At 37.8% G+C, this 15,261-nt stretch overlaps 1 protein-coding gene across 2 annotated transcripts in view; it reads right to left on the bottom strand.

Moving 5' to 3' along the window:
• LOC136863212 (G patch domain-containing protein 11) overlaps window positions 1–15,261 on the bottom strand; it is a 247,143-nt gene that overhangs the window by 188,862 nt on the left and 43,020 nt on the right. Inside the window, exons 2-3 of one of the 2 annotated variants that reach the window (XM_068226346.1) lie at window positions 401–706; window positions 72–246 (exon numbers count right to left, since the gene is read on the bottom strand). The exons of the other annotated variant lie outside the window; for it this stretch is intronic. The gene's annotated coding sequence lies outside the window, so the exon portion shown is untranslated. The remainder of the gene's footprint in view (window positions 1–71; window positions 247–400; window positions 707–15,261) is intronic. 2 annotated transcript variants of the gene reach the window in all.

Here is a 15,261-nt window from a genome sequence, read left to right on the forward strand (position 1 = left end):
AAAACACTCGAAAAATAAATTAACAATAATATACTTAAGCAGAGCTGCTTGCACTGTTCGCACTATGGTACCATGGTTTGTCACATCTAGCTCCCAGCAAAGAATTTGGTGGCCCTTCCCCGGTTCACTGGGACTGAGTTTTCCACCAATAACGTTGGCCATGTATCTTCCACAACTGTCTGTGGTCTCGTCGATAGATAACCAAATTGAGTGGCTCCCGATGTCGTCCCTGTTTGCGTGTAGAACCTGGTGAAAAAAGTACCGGAATTAATATTTTTCATGGAATGAAGGTATTATCGAGAGATTACTTTCATTACGACAGAGCCAGATCCATGTTAAAATTACTTCTAAAGGGTTTAAACGAGAATGTGGAATACGGCAATCATGCATGAATTCATACCTTTTCATATTCTGAAGAAACATAATTTTTACGTAGGGTTGACTCATGAGGCAACTCTCTTCCTGCAAAGTCCTTGAAGAGAGCTCTAACCTCAGCATGTTCGACCTTGTAGAGGGGTATGTTAGCGCTTAAGAACGCCCTACAAACTCTGGAAGAGAACTCGTCCGAGTGCTGTTGCTGATTGAACAAGAGTAGTATCAGCGCTTTTTTCTTCGATTTCCTTTTTTTTTTTAATTCTTCGACTTTTGCTGAGTGCCCACTTGTAGTTTTATGTTGGGAAAATTGAAAACCCTTCAAAATCTCGATCTGAAAATAAATGGGTAGGTACGCATAAGTAAGAAAGAAATACATGGAATGAACAAAGATAAAGCATTGTGGACTATGAAATTATTTTCAAATATTGCAGTAGAAATACGAGCAGCCTCTCAACGATCCCACGAAAAACCATCAAATCCAAATGCCAATTTGCGCCTCGGAAATGTAAAATCTGAGGATCTAACGGGGTCTACACTCTGAATTCTTAGACTTCTCTCTACTTACCTAGTAGGTAGGCACCGTATGCTGCACATACGGCTTACATGAAATATCAACTGTTTGACCAGTAATATCTTTAAGAACGTAGATGTGAAAATGTCAATATGAACTTACCTCTTTTTCGCACATTTTTCAGAAAAGAATTTTCCCGTCAGTAGAAAACGAGTCACATTGTCGGAGTCGGAGTAAAACACTCAGAGATTGCTTAACTTTAGGCATTGTGTACTTAGAAATCACAAGAACTCGATAGGTACGTACGGATCTTGATTTATTAATTTCATTCTTGTTCCGTATTGATAGCCACCAGATATCATAAAAAGAAAGAAAGGTTCCACCTAATCAATACATATTTATTATCACATGTATGATGGAATATCACATGTATAATAGGACCGGTTTCGACCTCTTACAAGGTCATCCTCAGCTACATTAGAATCCTATGTGTGCATTTTGCATTATGCCTCGTTCCTAAAAGCTTTATGACATATTCTGAAATTTAACAACATTATGTTGATTACACTTTTGCTAAGAGTTCCAATGTTACAATATAGCCAAAATTATGACAAGTTAAATACTCTTATTACATAATATAATGACCCAATATACACATGTAATTATAATAAAATGGATTCGTCTTTTCTTTCTAATGCATAATGTAAGAATAATTTACCATAGGCTTTTGCCTATTCAGTTAAAACAAGTTCCATTCATATCAATGTTTAGTCATCTATGAGGCGAGCTTTGTTGATATTTGTGAATATTACAGTAGTAAATTAGCAGTAAAATACGCCAGTCAAGTGTAATTATATGCTGATGGCTCAATAAAATATATTACTTATCTACATTAAAATATTAGCTAACATGGTTGAACGTGCTTAAATGCTCTTTTGAAAGTCTAAAACAGTTGATAACAATAAATCTTGTGTTGTTTTTGCGTTACGTATTACATTGAAATAATGTGAAATTTGCCCATTATACAAACATATAAACACATTAAAGTATTTAAAACATAGCAAGATATGCTTAGATGAAAATGTCTGTTTGTAGTTTAAATTAACAAGTGACAGCACATTCTTATGTTGTTTTTAAAAACACTGATGAACATGCAAGTTAAAAGTCTGAATTTGCATAAGCCTTAGCCGATACACTTTGTGTAAAACTCAACCACTTTATCTTTCTAATTTTGTTTTCGTGACTTGAACGTGGCTTGTTTGACTTGGCTGATGTTCTGGAAATTGTTCAATTTGAATGACAAGGTCGTAATTGTTGGTGGCTCTTTCCTTTCTTATGATGGTGGTGTTGATAAATGTTGTTGTGGAGTGGTTGAGATGTATGCTGCTTGGCTGTCTGTCACGTACTTCATGGGAAAAGCCACCTAAACAATACTGTTTCCCAAAATAGGCACACCACTAAAATACCTCACATTTCAAAGTGAAAGGATGCTTGGGGCTTCCAGAGCTTACGCGACAGACAGCCAAGCAGCATACATCACAACCACTCCGCAACAACATTTATCAACACCAACATCATATGAAAGGAAAGAGCCACCAACAATTACGACCTTGTCATTCAAATTGAACAATTTCCAGAACATCAGCCAAGTCAAACAAGCCACATTCAAGTCACGAAAACAAAATTAGAAAGATAAAGTGGTTGAGTTTTACACAAAGTATATCGGCTAAGGCTTATGCAAATTCAGACTTTTAACTCGCATGTTCATCAGTGTTTTTAAAAACAACATAAGAATGTGCTGTCACTTGTTAATTTAAACTACAAACAGACATTTTCGTCTAAGCATACCTTGCAATGTTTTAAATACTTTAATGTGTTTATATGTTTGTATAATGGGCAAATTTCACATTATTTCAATGTAATACGTAACGCAAAAACTACACAAGATTTATTGTTATCAACTGTTTTAGACTTTCAAAAGAGCATTTAAGTACGTTCAACCATGTTAGCTAATATTTTAATGTAGATAAGTAATATATTTTATTGAGCCATCAGCATATAATTACACTTGACTGGCGTATTTTACTGCTAATTTACTACTGTAATATTCACAAATATCAACAAAGCTCGCCTCATAGATGACAACATTTATATGAATGGAACTTGTTTTAACTGAATAGGCAAAAGCCTATGGTAAATTATTCTTACATTATGCATTAGAAAGAAAAGACGAATCCATTTTATTATAATTACATGTGTATATTGGGTCATTATATTATGTAATAAGAGTATTTAACTTGTCATAATTTTAGCTATATTGTAACATTGGAACTCTTAGCAAAAGTGTAATCAACATAATGTTGTTAAATTTCAGAATATGTCATAAAGCTTTTAAGAATGAGGCATAATACAAAATGCAAACATAGGATTCTAATGTAGCTGAGGATGACCTTGTAAGAGGTCGAAACCGGTCCTATTATACATGTGATATTCCATCATACATGTGATAATAAATATGTATTGATTAGGTGGAACCTTTCTTTCTTTTTATGATATTAGGTACGTACGGATACGATTATGAACTGAGAACTGAAAGTAGAATGCAAAAACTTCACGTGACCGGGTCGGATCTTCCACCACTTCGTGGGAAAAGCCACCTAAACAATACTGTTTCCCAAAATAGGCACACCACTAAAATACCTCACATTTCAAAGTGAAAGGATGCTTGGGGCTTCCAGAGCTTATCTGACGAGTCGCACTGTAATCCGGCAGAGGACAATCAGGGTGTGTGAATGACCTCACTAAAGGTTAAAAACCTGCGGTTCTATTATTTGCACCAGATAGGCTTTTCAATAATTATTTCTGTTTTCGAACCTTAAGGATGGTCAGGGCCCGAATTTGGGAGGGGAGGGGGGTAGGAATTCAAAGAAAAACACACTATGTAGATGAAAACCACAAGAATATGCATGTATATGCTTCTATTCTGAAAACCTTGGTTTTATGCATTTATATGCTCGATAAATGTAAATTCTGTTGGTCCCACACAAATGAAAATATGACCGAAAGGCTTCTTTCAGTGTGTACTATTCAGGAAAAAATATGCTAATATGCTCGAATCCGAGCCCTAGTTATAACTGTGCTTCAACATGAACAATGAATCCAATCTAATGAGCAATAACAATTTTTACGAGCATAGGACACTCACAAATTAATCATGTCAGTTGAGCATTCTCGTGTTTATAAAGTTTATAGGTGACACGTTGAAACCCTGACCGAGTGCCTATTTTGTCGTATCAACCTGCTATCATTTCGACTACGTGGGAGTTGGAACGTGGTGACTTCATGGGATTTGGAACGTGGTGACTTCACGGGATTTGGAATGTGGTTATTACATGGGAGATGGAACCCACGTGGTGACTTCACAGGATTTGGAATGTGGTTATTACATGGGAGATGGAACGTGGTTCGATGATGGATTAGGAACGGGGTTACTATACAGGAATCAAACGTACTACCATGGGGATGGCGTCACAACATCAGCTGCCAAGGACTTCATATGCTGTTCGTTGAACCACATTTCTCTACATTTCCAGTCCTGATATCCAGATAATTCAGGTGATATGAGTGCCTCTCTAAACAAACCTGAGATTTAAACAGACTAACTTTATTACAAGTTGAACTTTAGAATCAGTGATTTCATTCATAATTCAACAAATTATTTCACTCATTGGAATTCACATTACATTTTAGAAGTGTTGAATGCCAATTCTAAAATAGACTATAGCACAGAACTTTAAAAGAAGATAAAATGTACGATATTTTGAAGTGTTAAAATATTACAAAGACTCTAGGGAAATTCATTTTTCAAGTGAAAGATGTTATTTTCATTTTCATAATTTTTTCATTTAAACAAATACTTGAAGAACTTTACCAGGAAAATACTTATTGATTTTCAACGAAAGATAGTCGTTTCATGTTAAAAGATAGACAATCATAAATATTGAATTTATTTCAATTAGCCAAGTGACATTAACTTGTTCAGAAAATATTTTAATTTGATTTTATGCTACGAGTAAGAAATAATAGGAGACTTATTCATCGAATTCTCAAGCTGAATAAATTAAGTTTTAAAATGTATCCATTATTTTGTTCTGCATCTGTACCTGGTTCGCAAGGACCGTACACCCCTTTGTAAGATTCTCATGCCCATATCCTTAATTTTTCCTGGTACAGTACTTGCAACGAAGATGTCAAATCCTGGTTAATCTTCTAAATTTCTACAGTTAACTGCATCATATCTATCAAACCACAATGTGATTTCAGTGGAGGCTTTACAATGGAATAGCAAGTCAGCACTACCCCCAATACTGAGAGCAGTAACTACTAGTAACTAATGAAATTTTGTTTACTATAGCCTTCAAACATTTTAATAAACTCCCCTCATTATCTGCAGAAGACTTACATGTCCTTCTGTGGTGGCCTGGTTGACACTGCCTTTGCTACGAGCAAGAGGACTGCTAAGGGGTAAGTGTAGGGGAAAATTTTGGAGGTGGTGCTTCGCTTGCACTTAGTATTGTGGTGTGTGTACATCATGACGTAACCCACAACAGTGCTCTTAAATCTCGGTGCCCTGCTTTTCACTATCACACTGTAGCAAGTATATAATTCTGTAAACTTCAACGGTTATCCCGATATTATGCCACTCCACTACCATGTTTTTAATGCTAAAATGATGTTTACCACTGTTCCTCTTGCCTTACCATGAGCTAAAGTACTTATTACTACAGAAAAAGTTATTGCAAGTGAATAGATATTAATTCAGTAATTAGTGTGAATTCATTAACATTTTATCCTGGTGCCAGAAGAGAAAAAAAGAGATTAAAATACTTGGAAGACCAACACCAACTATTAAATGTTCACAAACAATAGTATCTTAATAAAATTCTGAATGCTGGTATATTTCAAAACATGACTAGCGGTGCAGTTGTGATTTTAAGAATACTCTGCTTTGTGTTCCACGTGTCTTTATAAATTTGCAGCCATTAGAGTTAGGAGAATAGATTTCTATGTCACACACCATAATTTTGACTGTAAAATATTTTTAAATATTTGTCAACTGAAGAGGCATTGTAACTCAACTACCAATTAACACAGTAAAAATTTCTGTTCACAGCGGTTCATGGTGTGGGTTACTGTAGTCACGACCTAGTTCGTGAACCATGGGCAACGGCTGAGTGGCCTAGTAAGTGGTCCTGAGAGTCGGGATACCAGTTGCTATGGAATGGGAGTGGGCATCTCGGACAAATTATGAGTCATGGCCATCCTTGTGCTCAGGCGGCTAGGACTATACAGTTCACCGGTGGTCCACAACCCGTTAGAGGAGAGATCCTCACTTGGACTATGTGCAAGTAGGGTAGCATCCTGTTTCATGAATTTACCGAGCTCAGAACATATGCTAGTTGCTTTACGTCACATCGACACGTCTTATGGCAACGATGGGACAGGAAATGGCTAGGAGTGGGAAGGAAGTGGCCGAGGCCTTAATTAAGGTACAGCCCCAGCATTTGCCAGGTGTGAAAATGGGAAATCATGGAAAACCATCCTCAGGGCTGCTGACAACGGGCTTCGAACCCTCAGAACATTTTAAGCATGCCTCAGACCTATAGGAGTGACGGAGTCCCACTCCCATTCGACAGGTGAGGCACTCCTTGGAAACAACTTGGCGAACAAAATGGAATTCGATAGGGAGCTATCAATATAAGTGGGGCTTATGGAAGAAAGAAAGTAGAACTGGCTGAGTCAGCAAAGAGGATGCATCTGGATGTGCTAGGAGTAAGTCATATTCGAGTAAGGGGAGATAACGAGGAAGAGATAGGAGATAATAAAGTGTATTTGACGGGTGTTAGAAATGGAAGGGCAAAGTCTGGGGTACGGCTCTTTATCAGGAATACCATTGCATGCAACATAGTTTACGTTAGGCACGTAAATGGGCGAATTATGTGGGTAGAATTGTCAGTTGGAGGAATTAGGACTAGAATTGTCTCCGTTTATTCACCATGTGAGGGTGCAGATGAGAATGAAGTTGACAAGTTTTATGAAGCATTGAGTGACATCGTGGTAGGGGTCAGCAGCAAGGATAGAATAGTGCTAATGGGCGATTTCAATGCGAGAGTTGGGAATAGAACTGAAGGATACGAAAGGGTGATTGGTAAATGTGGGGAAGATATGGAAGCTAATGGGAATGGGAAGCGTTTGCTGGATATCAGTGCTAGTATGGGTTTAGCAGTTACAAATATATTCTTCTAGCATAAGGCTATTCACCGCTACACATGGGAGGCTAGGGGTACCAGATCCATAATAGACTATATCTTATTCAACTTCGAATTCAGGAAATCTGTTAGGAATGTACGAGTTTTCCACAGATCTTTCGATGATACAGACCACTATCTGATCTGTAGTGAACTAAATATCTCTAGGCCTAGGGTAGAAAATGTTAAATCTGTCTGCAAACGAATTAGGGCAGAAAATCTTCAGAATGAGGAAATTAGACAGAAGTACATGGATATGATTAGTGAGAAGTTTCGAACAGTAGACAGTAAGCAGGTTCAGGATACAGAAAGTGAATGGGTGGCATACAGGGATGCTGTAGTAGAAACAGCAAGGGAATGCCTAAGAACAACTGTGTGCAAAGATGGGAAAAGGAGAACAGCTTGTTGGAATGATGAAGTGAGAGCAGCTTGTAAACATAAAAAGAAGTCTTATCAGAAATGGCTTCCAAACAAGGGCCGAGGCAGACAGCGATTTGTACATAGATGAAAGAAACAGAGCGAAACAAGTAGTTGTTGAATCCAAAAAGAAGTCATGGGAAGATTTTTGTAATAACCTGGAAAGGCTAGGTCAAGTAGCAGGGAAACCTTTCTGGACAGTAATAAAGAATCTTAGGAAGGGAGGGAAAAAGGAAATGAACAGTGTTTTGAGTAATTCAGGTGAACTCATAATAGACCCCAGGGAATCACTGGAGAGGTGGAGGGAATATTTTGAACATCTTTTCAATGTAAAAGGAAATCATCCTGGTGGTGTTGCAAACAGCAAGCTCATGGGGAGGAGGAAAATGATGTTGGTGAAATTATGCTTGAAGAAGTGGAAAGGATGGTAAATAAACTCCAGTGTCATAAGACAGCAGGAATATATGAAATTAGACCTGAAATGGTGAAGTATAGTGGGAAGGCAGGGATGAAATAGCTTCATAGTAAAATTAGCGTGGAGTGTTGGTAAAGTACATTCAGATTGGACAAAAGCAGTAATTGCACCTATCTATAAGCAAAGGAACAGGAAGGATTGCAACAACTATCGAGGTATCTCATTGATTAGTACACCAGGCAAAGTATTCACTGGCATCTTGGAAGGGAGGGTGCGATCAGTCGTTGAGAGGAAGTTGGATGGAAACCAGTGTGGTTTCAGACCACAGAGATGCTATCAGGATCAGATTTTCAGTTAGCGCCAGGTAATTGAAAAGTGCTACGAGAGGAATAGGCAGTTGTGTTTATGTTTCGTAGATCTAGACAAAGCATATGACAGGGTACCGAGGCAAAAGATGGGCGCTATACTGGGGGACTATGGAATTAAAGGTAGATTATTAAAATCAACCAAAGGCATTTATGTTGACAATTGGGCTTCAGTGAGAATTGATGGTACAATGAGTTCTTGGTTCAGGGTACTTACAGGGGTTAGACAAGGCTGTAATGTTTCACCTTTGCTGTCCATAGTTTACATAGATCATCTGCTGAAAGGTATAAAATGGCCAGGAGGGATTCAGTTAGGTGGAAATGTAGTAAGCAGTCTGGCCTATGCTGACGACTTGGTCTTAATGGCAGATTGTGCCGAAAGCCTGCAGCCTAATATCTTGGAACTTGAAAATAGGTGCAATGAGTATGGTATGAAAATTAGCCTCTCAAAGACTAAATTGATGTCACTAGGTAAGAAATTCAACAGAATTGAATGTCAGATTAGCGATACAAAGCTAGAACAGGTCGATAATTTCAAGTATTTAGGTTGTGTGTTCTACCAGGGTGGTAATATAGTAAGTGAGATTGAATCAAGGTGTCGTAAAGCTGATGCAGTGAGCTTGTAGTTGCGATCAACAGTATTCTGTAAGAAGGAAGTCAGCTCCCAAACGAAACTATCCTTACATCGGTCTGTTTTCAGACCAACTTTGCTTTATGGGAGCGAAAGCTGGGTGGACTCAGGATATCTTATTCATGAGTTAGAAGTACCAGACAAGAAAGTAGCAAGAATGATTGCTGGTAGAAACAGGTGGAAACAATGGCAGAAGGTTGCTCGAAATGAGGAGATAAAGGCTAATTTAAGAATGAACTTGATGGATGAAGCTGTACGCATAAACCGGCTTCGGTGGTGGGGTCATGTGAGGCGAATGGAGGAGGATAGGTTACCTAGGAGAATAATGGACTCTGTTATGGAGGGTAAGAGAAGTAGCGGTAGACCAAGACGACGATGGTTAGACTCAGTTTATAACGATTCAAAGATATGAGGTATTGAAATAAATGAGGCCACAACACTAGTTGCAAATCAAGGATTGTGGCGACGTTTAGTAAATTCACAGAGGCTTGCCGACTGAACGCTGAAAGGCATAACAGTCTATAATCATAATGTATGTGTGTAATGTTTCTTGTGAAAGTAATAAGTCCGTAGTGCAAATTACTGTAATTGAAAGTACGCAACCCCATACATGTCAAGTTATCAGCTGACACTGTGTGACTTATAGCAAAGTTTATCTTTTCAGTTCACTGTATATTCTTGAGTAAATGAAGGATCAAACCTTGGGCTGTTGTGTTTTCTACTTTTTATTAATGATTAGTTTAATATTTTTTCTTTGGGAGTGGTTTAATTTTGCACTAACACATCAAAGGTTTTTCGCAACATAAGGATGGGACACGGCTAGGATTTGGAAAGGTAGCAGCCATGGCCTTAATTAAGGTACAGCTCCAGCCTTTGCTTGGTGTGAAAATGGAAAAACACGGAAAGCAATCATCAGGACTGAAGATTGTGGGTTTCAAACCCACCACCTCCTGAATTCAACTTCACAGCTACATGACCCTAACCGCTAACTGACTCAGTGTTTAATATTGTGCACAATTAAAAGTGCCTTCACTTTGCTGATGATTTAAAACTCTACAGGAAAATTGGCAGTGATTGTGATGTGTTAAAACTGGTGTGAAAACAAGTTGTCACTCAACACAAAAAAAAAAGCTCTTTTAGTAAAGAAATGCAGACAGTTTAACTACACTTGTCTTGACAAACTTCAGAGCATCTGTTTCAATAGATCCATCATTAATTCAAACAGTACATGAATATATGGGGAAGCACTCTGAAGGACAGTATTGATCTTATCAAATGATGGGATAGTCACATGTAAAAAAGTACAAAAGGCCCTGTTCAGGTCAGAGGGAAGAAACATAAACAGCTTTTCTTCACGAGATGTAGCGGGATTCACGTTTCTGAGAACAGGTGAGTCATGTTTGGAAGAACACGCCATTCTTTTGACAGAAAATGAGGAGGAGGGAGAATCACACACCCTCTTCATTTGTTTATCATCAGATCTAGTGTGTCCTTTGGGAATAGTAAAAAATAGAAAAGATAAACTGGCATAAACATTTGGAGCAGACACTACCACCTCATCCTTAAAAAATGAGAGAAGTGGATCCCCCTGATCTAATAATCTCTCTAAACACCTGGCTAGGGATAACCATCTTGAGCAAACATGCTTCAACAACTTCTTCATTTCTTTCCCATGCATACTCTGAAATTTCTGAAGACGTTCTTTTCTTTTGGTACTCTTCTCCAAGTAATAGAAAATATCAACACGAATCTCATCCATTCTAACTGGTAAAGTTGCAGCAGCTTTTTAGCGGCTAAGTTAATTAGATGGCAGCTGCAACCAATACCAAAAATATCCTGATGAGCTTCTTTCAAAACTTGCTAGAACTCCTTTTTTCTGTCCAATCATAACAGGAGCTTTGTGAGAACAGAATGCCAGACAGTTCTTAATGGGCACTTTATTTCATTCCAACTGCGACGATAGCAGCTTTCCTATGTTTCGCCCCGTCGAATCCCCTTCCAATGCTGATATTGATAAAACAGTAATTATTTTTTCTTGAGCAGCATCATAAAAAGTAACCACTATGGGATACAACTTGGAATCAGTATCACTGCTTCCATCTGTTGACAAAGAAAATGGCCTATTCTGTAAACAAGTAACAATGTCCTGTGTTCCAGTAGGCACCAATTCCTTTAGAACACACATTTTTTGTGTGACCACATCCATACTAATTTTGCGATTTCTGACGTAGGAAACAATTTTCTCAACAAAGCTCCTGCATGATCAGCTGCAATGAATGGACTGTTGTGTTCCACTGAAAAAGAAGTAAACAAACACTTGGCCTTTATTACGTCGTACACATTATCTCCATCTTTGGCAAAAGAACGGTTTATTTTCTGATTTTCTTCCTTAGATTTCCAATTAAAAAGATGTTTAACACACTTTACATGATTAGTCAGGTCGTTTTTGCTGCCATGTGCGATGTTAATATCACAAGAGCACACTGTACAAAACGTGAATTTGTAACCTTTTCTCAATTTCAGTATGCATGGAAAACTCAAAGAATGAAAAAATGAAATGAAGCGCCAGGAATGTCCGAGGACAAGTTCGGTTCGCCAGATGCAGGTCTTTTGATTTGACACCTGTAGGCGACCTGCGCATCATGATGAGGATGAAATAATGATGAAGACGACACATACACCCAGTCCCAACGTCAGCAAAATTAACCAATTATGGTTAAAATTCCTGACCCTGCTGGGAATTGAACGTGGGACCCCTGTGACCAAAGGCCAGCATGCTAACCATTTAGATATGGAGCCGGACATTCAAAGAGTAAGTTTCCTTATAAACACCTGATGATGGTTTTTTTTGTAGATTTACTCATGATTACCAATAAATAGCGACCGGAAAAAATCGCATTTGCGATAAATGCAAAATTTTGAATCTTGTACTGAATCCAAGCCTACGGTAATTCTAACATGGAATAACATCGTTTTTACACATAAATAGAAGTGCGACAAAATGTGAAATTAGTATGAATATGAGATTTTGATGCAAATTCTGCAAAATGTGCTATTTTACTGACAAAAACAACATATTTCAGCAAAATTGCAAGAAATACTCAACAAATTATGCATAAATCTTTCGACCGTTCCAATCGATGAAGAAAACTAGCCGAACGATTGCTGCTTGCTGACTTTAATCGATATTTACAATAGGAACAGCAAGGGGAATAATATCTGTATCGATTACTATCGAAATGTAAATCGTGTGTCACGGAAATAACGAGATAGACCCAGAGTTGTTTTCCTGTTGTTAAAAATTGAAACTAGTGAAGAGTAGAAAGTCGAGCGATTGTTTACGTTATAGAGTGCACAACAAAAACTGGGCACGAAAAGGCTCAGCAATATGCAAAAGATTGTTCCTATGCCACAGATTCAGCGACAGTGTTTTGCAAGTATTGTAATTGCCAAGTTGGGTAGGAAGAAAAGAGATAGCATTGTGAAACATGTTAAAACTGAAAAACACATGAGTAAGTGACAAGATAACGAAAGTTCAACCCCTGCTGCTAGTACGTCTCAAAGAAAGCAATCGTCTATGCTTACACAGATAGTTGTAAACGACAAAATATTTTTACAGAGATAACTTCTCGAAACACACAGTTGAAGTATTTGCCAAAGCAAATATACCTCTGGAAAAGCTGGAAAGGAAAGAGCTAAGAGCCTGGATTACTGAGTTTTCAAATGAAGAGCTGGCATGTGTGAGAACACTACGTGAAGTATATTTACCTGGTAAGTTTTGATTTCATTGATCTGGTGCGGTTTAGGTATTACGACATCGAAACCACGCGCAGAATTGAAGGATACCGAATTTGAGTGTGATTTCCATATCAATCTATCTTACCCGCACACAATTGATCCAGTAATTTTAAATGATTTTGTTATAATTTGAGGTCTTTCTTCCTTTCTAGAAGTTGCATCTGACCACCAGAAAAGAACAGCAGAGGCTCTAGTGGGTAAGAACATCAACATACTCTGTGATGAAACTACAGACAGAATGGGCCGTTGTGTTTTTATCATCATATTCCAAGTCTCAGCCAGATCGAAAAGAGAACTGCACATTGTTTCTGTGAACTATCTTGATGCAGGAAATGCTACAAACTGCTCTCGTGCTGTTTTAGAAACTCTGTGAAGTTATAGTGCACCATATGATGCAGGTAAAGTGTTTGTTAATGACAGTGCCCCGTACATTACCCGGTGTTATGAAACATTAAGTGTGGTCATAGGGGATCATTTAATGCATGTACAGTGCTGGGCACATAAGATCAGCTTGGTTGGCAATAGCTGGGTTGCAGTGATGACAGATTTAAATCATGTGGTTGCGATGGTAAAGTCTGCATTTTTGAACACAAGAAAGCGAAAATATAATTATTTACAATTCTTAACATCAAAGTATGGTGCTTCAAAGGAAGCAAAGCTTTTTCCTGCACCTGTCATAACCCAATGGAATAGCTGGTTTCAGGCTGTCTTATATTTGAGTGCTTACTTTACTGATGTTACATTTTTCAAAACGTCTAACATGAAAGATATCAAAAACTCTGTTATTAAGTACCTGACTGATCTGAGTGACTGAGAAGTGAATAAGCTTCACTCCCACATGGTTTTCGTCACAGATCATGCAGCTGGATTGGTTGACCTCCTTACTGAACTTGAAGGGTCTCTGTATCCTACTTCTCATTTCCTTTACCCCAAACTGCATAACCTTGACGCCAGTTTTACCTTCATTTGTGAGGGGAATTTTTCTGCGGCAACTAATGATGCTTTGATTAAGCTCACTCCTCTACAGCAGGATGCATGTAGAGACACATTTGTCAAAGCTGCTCATTCTTCACAGTGCAAGCTAGCCACATTGAAAGCTAAAGACCCCAACCATAAGCATTTTGTGTTAATTTCTCAAGCTTTGTATCCAAAAAATATATTGAATAACACTGATAAATTAAATGAGCTTGAGAAATTGTTTGGAGTAAGAGATCTCTCACAAAACAATATCTGGTCCGGTTACTGTTCTCTGAAACATGCAATTCAAACCCAGATGACAGAAAGTGAAAAATGTGATGTCATGCTTGCATTAACTGCACTTCAGACAGAGTTCAGCATATTTGCTAAATACTGTCTTGAGTTGTTGTGGACCCCAACGAACAATGTAGACAGCGAATGCGTGTTGTCTCATTAGAACACAGTGGTTACAGACAGACGGTGCAATTTGAAAAAAAAGCAGTGCCGAAGTACTGACAAGGCTTTCATTTGAACAATGAATTTGTATTGTGTGTGAACCAAGGACAATAATTGCACACTTCATAAACTTGGAATCGTTCAAATTAATAATACCATGCAATTATTTTAACTTTGTAAATAGATGCTAATTTTGGAAAAATAGATGCTAATTTTTGGAAAAAATAGATGCTAATTTTTGGAAAAAATAGATGGTAATTTTTCAGGTCTCTACCAATAAACAACGATCATATAAGCAACGAATACAACTCACGATACTCCACAACAACATAACCTCAACTCCGCAATACGTGGCAATAAATATGAAGCAAATGAAGCGATGAAAATAATTCACATGGTTTTTTTTTGTAAGTACAACATAACCTATGTTTTGCAATTTGTGGTGAAGAACAAACAAACTATTTTTTATACAGGACGGTACATATTATTGAACGAAGCAATGCAAAGAACAAGAGTGCAGTTATCCATGAGTCAGTCATTTTAACACAAACAAATCGACATCGGTTGACTGGGATTCAGAACGCATCCCATATTCCCAGTCAAAGACTGTAACGATCGGATTAATATAAAACAGAACGATGTATAGAATATTCAATGGTCACACAGCGTGTATTGGCAGCATGCGGAAGCTTGTTCTGGCGCGAATTTTAAAAAGAGGATCTTGGTACATAACATCGTAAAACGTAATAGTTCATCCATAAAACCGTGTCTTTCTATAAATTTTATGGACAAACCTTAAATGTTGACAGATACGGGACTATACATCCTTAGATTTTAGAATAGCACAATAGCCTTCTTACAGAGAGATGGATGAGTAGAGTATAGAAGAGAGAAATTATTTATACGAGTTAAGGTTGGTACTGAAATGAAATGCCGTGTGGCCTTCGGAGAGGCCTGGTGCAGGTCTTTTGATTTGACGCACGTAGACAACCTGCGCATCATGATGAGGATGAAAGTGATGAAGATGG

The sequence above is a fragment of the Anabrus simplex genome, chromosome 2 (assembly GCF_040414725.1).
Source record: "Anabrus simplex isolate iqAnaSimp1 chromosome 2, ASM4041472v1, whole genome shotgun sequence".
Classification (NCBI taxonomy): Eukaryota; Metazoa; Arthropoda; class Insecta; order Orthoptera; family Tettigoniidae; genus Anabrus; species Anabrus simplex.